Source organism: Leucopleurus acutus (assembly GCF_964270905.1).
Source record: "Leucopleurus acutus genome assembly, chromosome: 9".
NCBI classification, from domain to species: domain Eukaryota; kingdom Metazoa; phylum Chordata; class Mammalia; order Artiodactyla; family Delphinidae; genus Leucopleurus; species Leucopleurus acutus.
In genome coordinates, this window is record NC_139144.1 from 84211363 (window position 1) to 84224858 (window position 13496).

At 37.2% G+C, this 13496-nt stretch overlaps 1 protein-coding gene and 1 pseudogene across 5 annotated transcripts in view; one reads left to right on the forward strand and one right to left on the reverse strand.

Annotated features, from left to right (window-relative positions):
- The window catches only part of GRM8 (glutamate metabotropic receptor 8), a gene marked incomplete at both ends in the record, with an annotated part of 749142 nt that overhangs the window by 495933 nt on the left and 239713 nt on the right, over positions 1-13496 (reverse strand). The gene's annotated exons all lie outside the window — the stretch shown is intronic.
- Positions 11537-12046, forward strand: LOC309966272 (ATP synthase F(0) complex subunit C2, mitochondrial-like; annotated as a pseudogene). The gene has a single exon. The product of its transcript is annotated as an ATP synthase F(0) complex subunit C2, mitochondrial-like (transcript).

Sequence of the window (13496 nt, forward strand, 5' to 3'; positions counted from 1 at the left end):
CCAATTAGTTTGCCAGAAGGCACTTATTAAGCTTTTATTTTGCTAATTAAACATCTCTGTCCCTTCCACGTAGAGACATCATCTAGATCAGTACTGCTCAATAGAAATACAATGCAAGTCACATATGTAATTTAAATTTTCTAGTAGCCACATTTAAAAAGGCAAAAAGAAACAAGTGAGATTAATTTCTATTATAACATTACCTAAAGCATTAATATAAAGTACATGAATTTTATTTAACCCAGCATATCTGAGATATTATCAGTTCAATATGTAATCATATAAAAACCATTGAGATATGTTTTACATCATTTTGCATTAAGTCTTCAAAATCTGGTGTATATATTTACACTGACACTCAGCTCAGACTAGCACATTTCAAGTGTTTGCTGCCGCATGTGGCCAGTAGCTACTGCACTGGACAGCAGGGCTCCAGATCAGTGGTTTTCAGCCTCACTGCTCACCTGGGGAGGGTCTATAAATTTTGATTCTTAGGCCACTCCCCAAACCAATTAACTCAGAATCTCTGGGAGTAAGACCCAAACATCAATATTTTTTAAAGCTCCCAGGCAATTGCAATGAGCAGCCGAAGTTGACAAGCACTTGTCGAAAACAGTATGGAGGAGGTTGAACATGAACTTTGTCATTTTGTTCATTTAAATGTCAGGGGGTGCGATGGTGCGTGACATCAAAAAGCTTATAACTTGTGTGAGACACACACACACACACAAACACACACTACAACAAATATTCCCAATGCTGTGATAACCACGCAAATAAAAATGTAAAACAAAATATACAACAGGATACTAGAGAGAGAATGAGCAATAATGCCTGATGAAAGGCTATTCCTCGTGTGTTGGCTGGTAGAGATTGGTAAATGTCATCACATTAGGAGTGGAGGGTATTTTTTTAATAGGGCGATAAGGAAGTTTCCGAAAGGCATTTTAGTTGGTGTCGTAAAAGCCTCTTTCATCAGAACCTAACTAATTCAGATTTTATAATTTCTGAGAGACGTTGGGGCAGAATTACTTTTGCCCTACATCTGGGGAGAAAAAAAAAAAAAGCTTTGCTGAGAAAAAGAAGATTTTAACAGATTATTTAAAATTCTCAATACATTATCTAAACAATTTTTAAAAACTGACATGTTCACAAGTGAAGCTCTCTGAATCTAAATTAGTTTACTGTGCTGTATTAAAACATCAAAGTTATTCAATTCTATTTTTAAAGAAAAGCATAGTATTTCAGATTTATTCCAATTGTATAAGCCTTTTTGTGATATGAATACAAATGTTCTTGAATCTGTCCTTCCACTGTCGGATATGCTTCTTAGTAGGATAAATTTTTGAGGTTTTCTACCGTATATTCTACTGTGGTTGCAAAATAAAAATATGCCTCCTGCACCCTACTTTAAGTTTTTTGTCTTTTTCTGACTAATATATCCTTATTTCTTTATTTGCTCAAAAATGAGCTCAGAATGTTTCTCCTTCCTGAAGCCCTCCCTGACTATACCCACATGACCCCTCCCTCTGTGTCATCTGATATGCTGTGGACAAGCTTCTCATTACGCTTATGTATATCAACAAATAAGCACAAAACTGAGTGATTTTTTTTCTTGAAAGACTGTGAGCTGCTTGAGGGCATTTCATGTCTTTTCAGTTTCTTATTTCCAGCCACCAGCACTATGTGTGGCACTTAGCGCTCAAAAATATTGCTCAAGTTAGATTAAAACAGAGGAAATAGCACCTTGTAGAATCAAAGCAAGCGCCAAAATACTCAACATCTTTAGCCTCAACTTTTATATACATTACTATCTATAAAATAGATAACTAATAAGGACTTACTGTATAGCAGGGAACTCTACTCAATACTCTGTAATGATCTATATGGGAAAAGAATCTAAAAAAGTGTGGATATATGTATACGTATAACTGATTCACCTTGCTGTACAGCAGAAACTAACACAACATTTTAAATCAACTATACTCCAATAAAAATTTATAAGTAAATAAATAAAATTAAAAAAAAGAATAATAGAAAAGATTTATGCACCAAGTAAGGAAGTACAGAGATTTCTTAAAGTTGTTTGTGATTACGTCACCTTAAAAGGAAAAGGAACCAACACAAGGTGTCAGCTTGTGCCCTGAAAATTTTCCTACAAATAATATTATTACCTCCCCTTGAAAGAGAGAAACATATATCATGATTTCTACACTGAGGGTTTAGGGAGTGAACGTATTTTGTTCTAATAGCGAAATAATTGGAGATACTATTGTACTGGTCAGTATGACCCAGCCAGAATAGTTTTGATTTAGTAAACTTGTCTTCCTAAGTAAAACAAAGCTAATTGGACAAATAGAAATAATATTGCGCTGCCCAAGGCTCTCCCTAGACCTTCAGAAAAAAATAAGTCAATGAGAAATAGAATTACCTTTGAGAGCTACAAACAAGAGTGACTCTGGTCTGCTCTGAAGGACAAGAGTCATGGGGCAGGGACAAGGGTGGGGACGGGGGGAACACACATTGTTCAGACTGGGGCTGTTGGCTTTGCATTGTGATGTTTTAATGTCACTCGTACGGCCCAACCCTACCACCCCAATCTCCCCAGGGCAGAAAAAACTTACAGAGCCCTGGTCCCTAAGACTCCCTCACACTACATCTGCTTTTGGACTCACCTTATCCTGAGACACAGAAAATCTGGACCATCTTACATTGGGACCATGGTGAGATGAGTTTCTGGTAGTTATTAGCATTGCTTCATTTATTCACATATATTTATTTCATATATATGTGAAAAAATAACCCACATAATTCTGCAAATTCAGTGGATAACAGTGACCTGTGCCAGAATAAGAATTCCACAAGCTAAGGTTATCTGTGAACCTCTTAAATCCACCCTCCTTGGGAAAAAAACATACAGCAATTTCAGATGCATTACACAGGCCTTGCTTCTTCATTTTCATCTTTCTTTAGACTATCCTCTCCCTTTTGTCCCCAAATACAAATATGTCCCTAAAAATGCCTGAAAGCATTGTAAAATGTTCAATTACATAAAACAGAGAGCAGCCTTCACATTTTGAAACTTACAATATTTCATATACTATTTCTTTAATTCAATTTGTCAAATCTTAAATAGGTCCAAAATTCATATATTGTCCTATAAAGCTTTGAGATAATAGTCTTCTCTTCAAAGAGAACAGTACTATTAATATACAACTGGTTAGGTTTAAACTAATAAATCATAATCAAGCAAAAGTAGGTCTTGAGGAATCTGCCTTAAGCCTCCATGACTTCAAATTTCCATATTCAGCACTTATAATAAATCCCATTTCATGTGTGTGAAAATATAAATATCCATGCATAGTTAAATGTACACCTATAAATGCACAGGATACATATGCAGAAGTAAATGTGTTTTATGACTTCAGCTTATGAAGTGTCTTATAGACACATATTGGTCACGGAGAAACTACCACTTTAATATCCATTAGATGTAATCTATGAGTTTACCACTGTACCATCATCATAGTATAATGCCATAGTCTAAGATTTATCTATTAGGCAACTCAGAAGTGTGTAAACGCTCCAGAAATGAAAATAAAATTGTGAAGCCATTAAATCATGGTCAATAAAGCATGTCTGTGTCAGTCATAGTCTAATCAATCCTCTAACTCCGTCAGGTTTTAGCTACAATGACTTCCAAACACATTTACCACTTTTGGGTCTTCCTTTGCATTCTTGTTATGAGTGACAAATCGCTTAGATTGGCTGACTGCTATTGCAAGGCCAAGCAAACAGATACCAAAAAGGGGGCATTTCAGGATTTGGAACAAGACCCCGGACACTTTTGCCTTATTTATAAGGCACTAATCTGTGCTAATAAGTGTGTACAAGCCTATGCAGGCAGAGACAGGGCCTGCAGGTCACTGCAGCCAAACACCAGGTCTTCTCTGCTGAAGACCACTCATGCTTCTAAAATCTCCACTGCCAAGTTCCAAACGCTATGCTTTCCTCTTTTCCAATTATCCCTATCTTCATCCCCATACATGCCTATTAGAAAAAAACAATAAGACATCTACTTAGTTCAGTCATCTGGCAAATGCCACGGATAATACAGTACTGTGGGTCAAATAATGCATTCAAAAACCAATCAATTTAGTGGGAAAAGAACAATCAAATTGCTTATTTTGCAGCATACAGAGCAAAAACATTACAATTTGAATGTTGTGTTTTTCAAATAGCTGTACTGATGTTGGGTAGACATAATCATATTCACCAGGCATCTCTGCACTTTGTCTCTTTGGTATATTATTTTTTAAACTGCCTTTCTTCCTTGGAATCAAATTTATTTATCCTTTTGGAATGCTTAATGCCTTAATGTCAATCAATTTTTTTCACGAAAGCAAGTTCTTTGTTTTGCAGCTAAATTTTTTAGTCAGCTTTTGTTCAGAAACTGTTTATTTCCGACTGCATTACAAATGCTAGCTTTAACCAATCTATCAACCCAGGATAATACAAAGAGGGATCTTGTTAGTTCGTCCTTTCCTCTCAGGAACAAAGATACTGTATTCTGTAGTTTTGAAGAAAGGAAATAATAAGATTAGACTAAGATTTGAGAACAAGAGGAGGTCAGACCCAAGAAAGGTATGTGGTCCTTCTAGAGCTTTCCCATTTAATATGGGGAATGATAATCCATTCATGTTAAACGCTTTGACTACGCTCATTATGCAAAAAGCATTAGAGCCTAGTATATTTTGTTACCATAGTTCTGCCTACTGGGAACTATAATTAAAGCACATTTGAGCAAATGCAATTTTATTTGTTATTAAGCAACTAAAAGCTTAGTCAACCTTGCAAATATGGCATTATTTTAGGATTAAAATATGAGCCAGCCAGCTAGCTAATAAACTTTATTAGGTCCTGTCTTTATTAGCAATGGCTCCTATCCCTATCGTAGGAGACTCCTATGCTATATAACAATGTTTCTCAAACTTTAGGCTGCCTCAGAATAACCTGCAGGGCTTTTTAAAACACATTTCTGAGCTCCGCTTTCGGGAGTTTCTTTACATCTGGGGTAGGGCCCTAAAATTTGCATTTCTAATATGTCCCTAGGGGATGCTGATGCTGCTGGTCTGCAGACCACACTTCAGGAACCACTGCTATATAATGTCATGGTTAGAGCTTTGGAGTCAGCCCACCTGGGCTCATATCCTGCTCTTCTACTCTTTATGTCCTTGGGCAGGTGACTTCATCTCTTAACCTCAGTTTCTTAATCCATTTAGTGGGGACAATAATACTTATCCAATAGGTTTGTTGTGGGAATAAAATGAGACGAAAATATGGACTGTGCTTAGCCCAGTGCCTGGCAGGGGAAAAATCAATGCATGGCAGTGATCAGTTTATTATTATTGTTAATTGGAGAAATAGGCCAAAGCTGGTACAATGTATTTATAGCCAGCAGTGTGCATCGGACTCACCTGGAGAGCTTTTGTAAAATTAATGCAATACCTGCCCCCTCAAAGATTCTGATATAGTCCATATTTCATTAACTACTAAGATGCCATTGATTATAAGATGCACCATTATTTTAGGTACCACTAAGAAAGAAAATTCTGCAATTATACCATGACTAAACTAATGAAAAGTGAGAGCAACCAGATTTCAGAAATGAGCAAACGTGAAAAAATGTGCATCTTGGAATTGATAAAATACAGTAGGTACAGATGTGAATTTGGGCTTGCTTCACAGATTATTGTGACGTGCAATTCTGGTTAAAAAACACTAACCTAGTCAGTGTGGCAGCTGCAAGGGGGACTCAAAGTTCAGATGCCTTGAAACTGAGAGCCCACAGGTTGGAAGCCCCATCCTTAGAACTACAACACAGCCTAATATCATAATCCACCACACAATTCCCTAGGCTGCTAATGAAACAAAAATATTTCATCTTGGTTCGATAGCACGCACCCTCTAAGCTTCTCCCATTGGATAGCATTTCCCCACATAATGAGAACAAATAAGTCCATTGATAGAGCCAATCAGATCAGGAAGTTGTCAGGCCAAGAGAGTTTTTCCTTCATAAACATGAATTCCAATCCTGAGATTTGAGGAGTACTTGGGGAGACTCTTAAGGGAAAAAACATGATTTACATTTGGGGGAGAAAGGAGGGTGGTGGAAGTCACATTACTGGAACTTGCCGTAGTAAATTTTTGTTTTCCATCTTGATTTTTAAACTGCAGTTTGTAAAGTGTTGCAAAAACAACCCTGATTTTGTATAACTGTTTTATCAATAGGTAATTGCAATTTCCCTTCACTCTAGGAATTCTGTGTGAAGGCAGGAGTAGCACATAACTTCCCTCAACTTCAATACTAATGCTCTCACCCACAGGAAGTGCATCTGTCTGTAATGCAACATAGAACAGGGCAGTATCTCCTGACATTTTTATTTGGGAGCTCAAGATTTCTAATAACTTCAATAAACGGTCTCTGGTAGTCTCCGTGCACATGAGTTAATTATAACGAGAAAATAAAATAATATTCATTTCAGCTTCTGAAAATTCTAAGAATGTAAATCTTCAGTGAAATGTTGAAATAAAATCATAGCTGCATTTGCAATTTTTCAGCAATGAAAATTTCATTTGAACTCTTTCCTGTCTTGTCACTACCCAGTTGCTCCTTAATGGATGGAATTGATAAGAAATGCTCAATGCAGATGGACAAACAAACATAAGATGTAAGTCAGAGAGTATCAAGAACATTTTTTGAAGGTTCAAATAGTGACAAACTATAGCCTTGATAATTAAAATTTTAAAATACACTAGTATAGATCATTTTCTCACTATATTAGGAACACACACACACACACACACACAAACACAAACTACCAATGAAATCTATACTTCCGAAAAAATTTTTTTGTACCTTGGAAACCTCTTTTGTTCCTGGCTCATATTAAATTCCTTTCTATTGTTATATATTAAAGGTTTACAAAAATGATGTTTTTAAAACTGTGATGTTGAAAATTTTTCATGTTTCTAATTACAGAATAGGAAATACAAGATATCATGAAACTCTACAAAAATGTCTACATAATTTAAATGACTGCACATGTAGAATATAATTTAATATAAGACACAGTCACCTGAATAAGGACATCTTAGACACAGTCACACTGGTCATAGAGAATATCTGTCAACTTAAGTGACGAGGAAGCAGCAATATCTTTATAGAAAATTCATTCCTATTTTACTATAGAGGACAGTATTTGTTCAATTGATTCTGTCTTTCACGGTTGGGTTGCACAATGAATGCAACCCCACCCCTATTTTCCAAAGAAAAAGACAAAGACTGGTCTTGTAATTCTTCAATCCCATCTACCACTGTAACATCCAACTCACTCATTTGCATACACCTTTCCACAAGGGTTTATCTTTATTAAAGAATTCTCTGTGTACTTTATCTATTTTGACCAAAACATGCATAAACTTCCTAAATTTTCATGATATCAGTGTATACGATGATTTTAAGTATTTTCAGTTCTTTGGAAGACATAAGAAAAATCTTAAGAAATAAGCGTTAGCAGAGTTTTGAAGATTCTGATTTGTTTTAACAAAAACATCAATTAGTTCAAGTCCTTTGCTGATCAGAAAGTAGTGGATCTCACTTGACAGTCAAAGCATTTTGATCTTATCTTTTGCACTCCCATAAAATGCCTTGCCATTTCTAATAATAATCTGAATGTTCAACTTTTTCCAATATCCTTCTCTCAGTCTTGTATGTCTGTTAGGGAATCAAAAGGTTTTGCTTGCCTAAGAAGAAATGTGCTAAAGAGAGGATGACACAACAATTTCAGGAGGGAAGAACAACAGACAAATGCCCTTTCCTTCTTTAGTATAAGTCTTGGGATTATAGAAAATGTAGAGACCAAGCACACATCACCTTCAGAGAGACCTTTAGAAGATCTTTCAACTTATCCTTGTGGACAAAATGGAGTAAGGAGAAGCTGAGTCCATGAATATTAGGGCAGATTAGTAACAGCTTCAACAGCTATACCCAGAGGGTGCTAATTAATAGAGTAATATCCACCTGGTTCTAGGTTTCCAACATCATAGAAGGATTCTTTCCTGGGTTCCATTTGCTTCAACATTTTACATTCTCATCAATGTCCTGGATGAGACTAGAGAGGACATCATAACATTTGTAGACTGGCCAGTGACCATGTTGGATGACTGAGTCAGGATCAAGAAAGAAGCTGACATGTTAGAAACAAGGGCTAAATCCAATAAGATGAAAAGTAATAGACATAAATGTAAAATGAGGTGATTAAGTCCAAAGGGACAATTGTTTTGTACGGACTGGACAGTAGCAATGGCTTAGAAACAATCCATGCAGCTAAGGCTTAGAGATTTTAGTCTATAGAAAGGTTAATATGAATCAACAGTAAACAGAACGTTTGTTGAATGAATGAATAAGTGTAGTATAGAATAATAGGAGGGATGAAGAAAGAAGGGAAGAGGAGGGAAGGAGAAAGGAGAGGAGGAAAAGAGGGAGAAGAGAGAATCTATATGAAAAGAAGAAAAACTCCATTTGTCTCTGTGCAGCCCAGACCATCCTAGACGTACTGCAGTATAAGTATGGATGGACAAACTGGGTACACTCAGGAGTGATCCGCGATGGTGTCAAATCAGCACCATTCAAGGAATTCTTGAAGGAATCAGGCATCTTTAGCCTTGGAGACCTGATAATCATGCTTAAATATCCTAAGGACTTTCATGGGAAAAAGAATTGGAAGTGTTGTTGTTTGGACCCAATAGTTACAAATAAGATAATGAATGGAAGGCACAAAGCAGCAGAATTAGATTCTGTACTAATATCTCAGTGTCAAAGGCCTCCAAGGATGGAGCTACTGGCCACTCTCTCCAGGATGTACTGGAGCCCTGACTGGAAGATCCTTGGCAGAGCTTTTGCAAAATTAATTCAAGCATCAGATAGGTGATAGGACTAGATAATCTCTGGAAGTTCCTCCCAGCCCCGATATTCAAACATTTTCTTGTGGTGCAAATTAAGTTCTTGCAAAAGATTTTCTCTAATAAAAACAATGAAAACAAATGGTTAGCCTGGAGACGGGAACCAAGCCTTCAGGAAATCCTAAGAGAACCACGTGTTTGCTCTCTAGAGAACTGATTATCTCCTTCCCCAGGAATGTATTAATATCTCTTTGTCCTCTTCTATACCGGCTGACTCTGGGAATTTGCGCACAGCATGCTTTATCTTGCTAAATATAATAGTCCATCTAGCATTCTTTCTTTGTGCGAAATCCCTATTCACTTTCATAAATTACATGAATGGATGTGAAGTGTACTTTCCTTTATTCAATAGAGACTATTCCCAAAAGCAGCCCGAAACATGCCAAACATCTGCTCCTACACACAGTTCAATACATGATATTGATATGTATTATTACTGGGTGAATTCTGAATACAAGGCCAATTTAACACACTCCTGAACAACTCCCTCTTCCTCCCATGGCCCAGTCACAGAAAGCTCAAGGAAATCAGAATAATTCTAATATTTGCCCAAGCAAGCTACAACTAAGCAGGTAAATCTGCTAAAACAAAAACCACAGTAGACCATTCCAAAATCTAACATAAATTAGATAAGTATGACAAATGTTTCTCTAATTTAATAAATATTTTTACATATATAAGTACTTTTTACTCTCTGCTATACTTTAATATTCAAAGATGTTGCTTTTCCAAACTGTGAGTTCCTGGGTGTTCGAGCGCTTGTTATGAGTTTATCATATATGCCTAGTCCATGTTTTAATGATTGAATGCAATTATTGTTGATCGTGTTACAACGAAAGTGACCAAAATCCCTAAATCTTGAATTCATTCTAGTCATCTACAGAGATCTCTCTCACAGACAGTGAATTTCCTAACAGACATGTTCATAAAGACACTGAGTAAACACAACTTTATTACCACTGAGGGCTTTGGCCCCCAATACCTCTCTGGTCTCCTTTCCTGGTGAAGTGACCTGGGACCTCATGTGAGTTTGGCAGACTCTTTCTGTCCCTTGGGCTACAGATTAATTTTTAAAAATAGCCCTAGAAGCTGATCCTTGATTCCTTCACAAGTCCCAGTCTGATTCTAGTTCCTGACGAAGCCACTGCTCTCACACAGATTACATCTGCCCAGAGGAGGCAGGTTTTCCTAATGAGTGAAGTCTTTCTATACACCTGTGTTGTCCAATGCAGCCACTAGCCACATATGGCTATTTAAATTTAATTTTAAGTAAATTAAAGTTAAAGATAAAATTCAGTTCCTTGGTGTACTAGCCACATTTCAACTGCTGAATAGCCACATGTGGTCAGTGACTAGGATGCCATTTTGTTCTTGACTTTGGCCAACTTTCTTCTTGGAGTTGGGCAGACTCATCCCCTGCTAAAGATCAGAGTGTGAAACTGTTTACTCATTTCTTCATTCAACACATATTTATCAGTTTCTTTTCTAGCTGCTGGATATATCACCATGAACAAAACAGATATGTACCTGCTCTCATGGAGCTGTCATTCTAGTGGAAAAACCAACAATACAGGTAAACAGCTAATGGAAAAGATTATTTAAGTTAACGATTTTTTTCTTTCTTTTTTTGGCCACGCCCCGCAAAGCATGTTGGATCTTATTATGGTTCCCCAATCAGGGATCGAACCCACACCCCCTGCAGTGGAAGCACGGAGTCTTAACCACTGGACCACCAGTGAACTCCCTAAGTTTTGAATTTTAATGCTAGTGTATCTCCCTTTCAGCCCCATGGCAACAAGGAATTTTTGTTTCATTCAAGTGGGCCCATCCCTACCGTCGCCAGCCTGCTCTCCCTTGACAGTCTTCATAGGGCAAACACTGATGGTTTTAGGATTTCCTTGAATCTACTGTTTTTTTGTTCAGTCTCCTTTTTTTCTTTAGAATTTCTACCCACAGCTTTTTTTTTTTTTTCTTCTTAAGACTTCTGATTTCAAAGCTTTATTTAACTTTGTCCCTTCCTGAGGAAAAAGAGCTTGTTGTGTTCCCATCATGAATCAAGATTTTTTTCATAAAGAAAGATACCATTACAAAAATACTTGAAACTAATTATTTTAAATTATCAAAATAACCATTTTCCACAGTACTGTTTACTATTTTTTCTGCCTTTTTCTCATTTAACTGTCTACCCACAGTTAATTCTGTATGCTTTATTCCATCATCAAGGGTTCTCCAGGCTTTATAGTTTCAGTGATCACATTTTTAGGTGTGGCTGGTCTTAACTATTTCTATTCCCAAATAGTACAGCAAAAACTACTAGACATTCCCTCCTGGAAGACCTCCACCTCCAGCTTCTTCACCTTGTCATTAGATCTTCAGACTGTCTCTTGAACTAAAATCTTTATTCTATTCCCAGTGGGCTATACCATCTAGGCTGTCACTACTCATACCTGGATTACTAAAGCAACCTCCCCAAAAGGTTTAATGTCTCAATTTCTCTTCCTTGCAATTGATCATGTACACTAAATCATGGTTAATCTTAAAACAGTCTGTCATTGCCCCTCTCTGTCTTCTCTGCCCTGGGAGCAGCTCTTGCCACTTCCCCACCCCCAGAAAACATATGCTTGCCCCAACTTCATCTCCATCCCCTCACTGGTCAGGATCACGTCTCAGCTGCTGAGCCAACCACTCTCTGAGGTGGTGCTGACAGATGAGAGCCTCAGTAGCTTGGCAGCCCCATGCCCCCTGACCTTACTTATCCCTAGCAGCAGCTTCCAAAATGGCGCCATTGCAAGGAACATTGACACAGCAGCCAAGTTCATTGAGGTTGGAGCTGCCATGGTCAGAGGGGTTGGCTCTGGGGCTAGGATTAGGACTGTGTTTGGGAGCCTCATCATTGATTATGCCAGGAATCCTTCTCTGAAGCAACAGTTCTGCTTTTAATGCCATTCTGGGCTTTGCCCTCTTGGAGACCATGGGGGTCTTTTGCCTGATGATGGCCTTTCTCATCCTCTTTGCCATGTGAAAGAGCTATCTCCGTCTCCCAGCGTTCTTTCTTCCACATCTCATCTGCACTGTATGTTCCTTTCCTTGTATCTTCCCAAGCAGGCCAGGAAAAGTGTTTGACTCAAGGTTTGACAGAGGGAAGACAAATAAATACTGTTTGAATAAGAAAAATTATAGCTTGTCATTACCCTACCTACGAACCCACCTTGGCTCCCTAATATCCCTAATATCATAGAATCAAATTTCTTTTTCATGAACTTATTGCTTTGAAAAACTAATGCTCAAACTGAATAATTCTATTATTAAAGTGACCTTTTCAGTTACACGTATTATAAATAACCTATTTGGTCTCTGAAAATGATTTTGGATTTTTCAGGCTGCTATACCACTGGCTCCTATGACTTATTATGTACCTGCATATGTCTCCTCATTTTATCTAGTTAAAACTTTTCTAATTATCTTCCTCCCAAGTTTCCACCAAACTCTTCTTCCACAGAGCACACGCGCGTGCGTGCACGCGCACACACACACACACGAGGGAAGGAAGAAAAAAAGCTTCTAGAGATAATTTACTGAGTTCACTGACATAAATGGGAGTTTTAAGAAGCACAAGCAAACTATTTCAGCCAACTGTATATACCTTTCCCATTTCCTTTACACCCATTTGAAGCCTACACTATGTCTTTTTCCATAGGATCCAAAGCTCAGTAGCTTGAATTAATTACAGACTGACATTCTACAGGCAACTTTTGGTTCAACACCCACAAACTAAAATCAGCCCAGCCTTTGAACACAGGATCTAGTAGTGATTAATAATTTCACCACTGGCCAGGAGGATAACAAATGAAAAGAGCAAACTCATTACTTTATTGTGATTTCAAACCTAAATGTTTATCTTCTATGTATTTTACATGCCCAAAGAACATGACTGCAATTTGAGTTTATTAGGAATTGAAGCAGAACTAATGAAAGATTCTTTATTGGAATGTTCTAGTTACCTTTTCAAAAACATCTATGTCCTTTTTCATGAAGATTAGATGTATAAAAGAAAGTTCAAGTCTCTTATTATTATCCTAACTTGCTCTAGCAATCGAGGGAAAGGAAATTTATCTTTCTGTCATATTTTATTGCAGTTAAATTAATTCTTGTAGTTGTATTATGTCTCTAATACAGGTTAACTGATGCTTAAACTAACTAAAGTCCAACATTTTTTCCTTCTTTTTCATAATTAGTTTCTATTATCATAAATATACTAGACTCTGAGAAACTCAGTAGACTTTTGTTTTACATTTTTTTGGATGCAAACCACTTTTAAAATCTTTATTGAATTCATTACAATATTGCTTCTGTTTTATGTTTTTTGGGTTTTTTTTTTTTTTTTTTGGCTGTGAGGCATGTGGGATCTTAGCTCCCCGACCAGGGATCGAACCCACACCCCCTGCATCGGAAGGCAAAGTCTTAATCACTGG